This window comes from Cebus imitator, unplaced genomic scaffold, assembly GCF_001604975.1.
Source record: "Cebus imitator isolate Cc_AM_T3 unplaced genomic scaffold, Cebus_imitator-1.0 Scaffold3, whole genome shotgun sequence".
In the NCBI taxonomy this organism is placed as follows: Eukaryota; Metazoa; Chordata; class Mammalia; order Primates; family Cebidae; genus Cebus; species Cebus imitator.
The window spans coordinates 14,404,279-14,408,689 of NW_016107318.1; the positions used below are offsets into that span (position 1 = coordinate 14,404,279).

The window sequence follows — 4,411 nt, forward strand, 5'->3', positions numbered from 1 at the left end:
ATCATGGAGGGTCTAGAATTTCAGGTGAAGTTATTTGTTTGCTTTTGTTTTAAATAGAGAAGGGGTCTCACTATGTTGCCCAGGCTGATCTCAAACTCCTGAGCTCAAGTGATCTGCCCACCTTGGCTGACCTAAGTGCTGGGATTACAGGAGTGAGCCACTGCACCCAATCTAGTCAAGTAATTTGGACTTTATCTATAAAAAATGGGGAGTGGAAAACATTTGAAAGGGTTTCAATGGGAGAGTAACGTGATCCATGTTATGCTTCAGGAGGACTAATTTGGCCTTAGACTGGAGAGAAATTAGAAAATACAGGAGGCTGTAATATCAGGCCAGGCCAGAATTTAAAATAGTGATGTTAATGAAGATCTATCGACATAGAAAGATGCTTATAATAAAATTTGAAGCTTATTTAAATCATTGCAAATTGATATATATTATGCAATCTCACTTTTATAAACATAAATATACATACCTATACCAGGTATATCTACAGAGATAAAGCCTGCAGGAAATACACAAAAATATAAACACTAGTTATTTCTGGTTGGTGAGATTATGGATGATTTTCATTTTTCATTTGATTTTGTGTATTTTATATTATTTTCTACAATGAACATTTTATTGTTAAAAAAATATATATATGAGCTGAGCACACTGGCTCATGCCTGTAATCCCAGCACTTTGGGAGCCTGAGGCGGGTGGATCACTTGAGGTCAGGAGTTTGAGACCAGCCTAGCCAACATGGTGAAACCCCGTCTCTACTAAAAATGTAAAAATTAGCTGAGTGTAGTGGCGCACGCGTGTAATCCTAGCTACTTGGGAGGCTGAGGCAGGAGAATAGCTTGAACCTGGGGGGCAGAGGTTTGGTGAGCCAAGATCGCGCCAGTGCACTCCAGCCTGAGTGACAGAGCAAGACTTCATCTCAAAAAATAAATAAAATAAAAAATTTTTTAAATTGGGGGGGTGGTGGCTCATTCCTATAATCCCAATACTTCAAGAGGTCAAGGCAAGTGGATCACTTGTGCTCAGGAGTTCAAGATCAGCCTGGGCAACATAGCAAGACCATGTCTCTGTGAAACATACAAAAATTTGCTGGGCATGATGATGGTGCGCACCTGTAGTTCCAGCTACTCAGGAGGCTGAAGTGAGAGAATCACTTGAGCTTGGGAGGTTGAGGCTGCAGTGAGCAAAGATCGTGCCACTGCACTTTTCCCTGGGTGACAGAGCAAGACCCTGTCTTAAAAAAAAAAGAGAGAGAGAAGGAGATGGAATCTGCCTCTATCGACCAAAAGTCCATCAAAATGTTTTCCTAACATTAGAAGTGGAACTGTGGCTCTTTCCTCATTTACTAGCCCAGACTGGAGGTCATGATAACCTAAGCAAGGGAGGCAGCCACCAGGGCGAGAAGGACACAGTCTCCTCCTTCTGAGGCCCCTCAGCACAGCCAATCCTGCCACTTATGAACCATACAATCTGGCTTGGGTTAAGAACGCCAAGAGCTGTGAAGCTGGCCTTAAAACTGGACCACTCACAGGCTGAGAACATTTTATTACTAGAAGAGTTTTTAGGATTATTGAGACCAACTACACCATTTAATAGCAGTGAACAGTAGGGCTGCGAATGTTAAAAACCTCTGTGAGCTCTAAAGCACTTTTTAGTTAGTGGCAGTTAACTTAGGTTGTATCAGAATCACCACACACCTCAATCCCACCCCACCCAATGGCTCTCCTTCATTTTCAGCAAATAATTTATTAAGCTCTTGCTTAATAAACGGTATGCCAGGCACTGTTCTAGGTATGAAAGGCAGATTCAGTGAGGCCAGGCACTGTGGCTCGTGTCTGTAATGCCAGCACTTTGGGAGGCCGAGGTGGATAGATCACTTGAGATCAGGAGTTTGAGACCAGCCTTGGAACCCGGGAGGCGGAGGTTGCAGTGAGCCAAGATCACACCACTATACGCCAGCCTCCATGAAAGAGCGAACTCCGCCTCAGAAAAAAAAAAAAAAAAAAGATTCAGTGGGTCAAGCCTTTTCAATTTCATGTCCTGGAAGACACCTGCCACACTTTCTTATTTCCCCCAGTTCTTCCTGCTCACCTCCGTCTGGCTTCTGGAAGGTGACCTTCACAACAGTTGAGATCTTTTTTTCTTTTTTTTTTTTTTTTTTCAGGTGGAGTCTTGCTCTGTCACCCAGACTGGAGTGCAATGGTGCGATCTTGGCTCAGTACAACCTCTGCCTCCAGGTTCAGGGGATTCTCCTGTCTCAGCCTCCCAAGTAGGTGGGATTACAGGCGCACACCACCATGCCTGGCTAGTTTTTTGTGTTTTTAGTAGAGACAGGGTGTCACCATGTTCCCCAGGCTGGTCTTGAACTCCTGAGCTCAGGCAATCCACCCACCTTGGCCTCCCAAGGTACTAGGATAACAGGTATGAGCCACCACGCCAGCCCACAACAGCTGAGATCTTTGTTAATTGTTTTCTGCTGTATGCAGGACCTAGAACAAGTGCCTATCCCATATAAGGTCTCAGTAGATAATTTTATTGATTTATTTATTTTTTTTTTTGAGATGGAGTTTCACTCTTGTTGCCCAGGCTGGCTGGAGTGCAATGACACAATCTCGGCTCACTGTAATCTCCACCTCCTGGGTTCAAGCGATTTCCCTGCCTCAGGCTCCCAAGTAGCTGGGATTACAGGCATACGCCACCATGCCCGGCTAATGTTGTATTTTTAGTAGAGACAGGGTTTCTCCATGTTGGTTAGGCTGATCTTGGACTCCCGACCTCAGGTGATCCACACGCCTCAGCCTCCCAAAGTACTGAGATTACAGGCATGAGCCACTGCGCCTGGCTGATAATTGTTGAATCAACAGGTTTCACACATGCTGTGTCCTCTACTGGGAACATGCTCACTTACCTTTTTGCCTCACTTATTTCTACAAATCCCTCTCTGCTCAGCTCAAACATCACATTTCCTGAGAAGCTCTCTGGGGTGCCCAGGTTCCCCATTAATTATTCTCTTGTTGTACTCTTCTTCTCCTTTTAGTATTTACCACCATAGTAATTATGTAACTACTTGTCAGTTTATAAACTCCATGAAGGCTGAGACCAGGCAGGTCTTGATTAGCGCTCTATCTTCAGTTCCTAGCATAGAACTTGACCCATGCGAGTCACTCAATGGTTTTTTTTTTTTTAATAATAGCTTTATTAAAGATAATTGACACATAATAAACTGAACATATATTTAAAGTGTACAATTCGAAACCATCACCAGAATCAAGATATTGAATGTATCCACCACCGCCATGAGTTTCCTTATGCCCCTTGGTGACCCCTTTCTCCTGTCCCTCTGCTTCTCCCCATTTTTAGGCAATGATTGATTTGTTCCTGTCATTATATATTAGCTTGCATTTTCTAGATTTTTATGTAAACAGAATCATATAATATGTACTTGTTTTTTAGCTAATTTCATTCATAATTATTTTGAGGTTCATCTACGTTGATGCCTGTATGGACAATTTCATTATGTTTCATTGCTAAGAATTATTCCACTGCACAGATATGCCAATATACCACAACTGGTTTGTTCACTAACCTGTTGTTAGATGTTTGAGTTGTTTGCAGGTTTTTGTGATTTCAGATAAAGCTGCTTGTGACATTTGTGCATGAGTCTTAAAAAATATAAAACACTTCACAGATTTGCATGTCATCCTTGCATGGGGGCCATGCTAATCTTCTCTGTATCATTCCAATTTTAGTATGTATGCTGCCAAAGCAAGCACCACTCAATGGTTTTTTAGTGACTGACTGAATAAATGTATTCTTATAGTTTTTTGTGGTTTTTTTGGGTTTTTTTTTTTTTTTTTTTGAGACGGGGTCTTGCCTTTGTCGCTCAGGTTGGAGTGCAGTGGCGCATTCTTGGCTCACTGCAACCTTCACCTTCCAGGTTCAAGCAATTCTCCAGCCTCAGACTCCCAATTAACTGGGACTATAGGCGTGCCCCACCACGCCCAGCTAATTTTTATATTTTTAGTAGAGACGGGGTTTCAACATATTGGTCAAGCTGGTCTTGAACTTTTGAACTTGTGATTCACCTGCCTCGGCCTCCCAAAGTGCTGGGATTACAGGCGTGAGCCACCAAGCCCAGCCTCTCACACAGTTTGATGCCCACCGAATTCTAGCTGAAACTAGGGTTATTGTCATTGCTATGGTTATTGATGACAGTCATGGACAGATGGCAGCAGAGCTAGTAACAGCAGCCAACTAAGCACCTGGCATTTTCTACCACCATGTGCCATTTCTGAGGGTAGATTCAGGAAACAGGATGAACTGTAATCGCTGATTCATTTAACAAACATTTAGATGTTGTTAGATGAAGTGCAAAGGTGAGTAAGGCAGTCTCTGCTTTTGAGGG

The 4,411-nt window shown here is 42.9% G+C and overlaps 1 non-coding gene across 1 annotated transcript; it reads right to left on the reverse strand.

The window, feature by feature from the left end:
- Positions 1–3,672: 3,672 nt before the first annotated feature.
- LOC119471922 lies at positions 3,673–3,779 on the reverse strand. The gene has a single exon (XR_005201022.1). It is a non-coding gene; the product is annotated as a U6 spliceosomal RNA (small nuclear RNA).
- Positions 3,780–4,411: the final 632 nt, after the last annotated feature.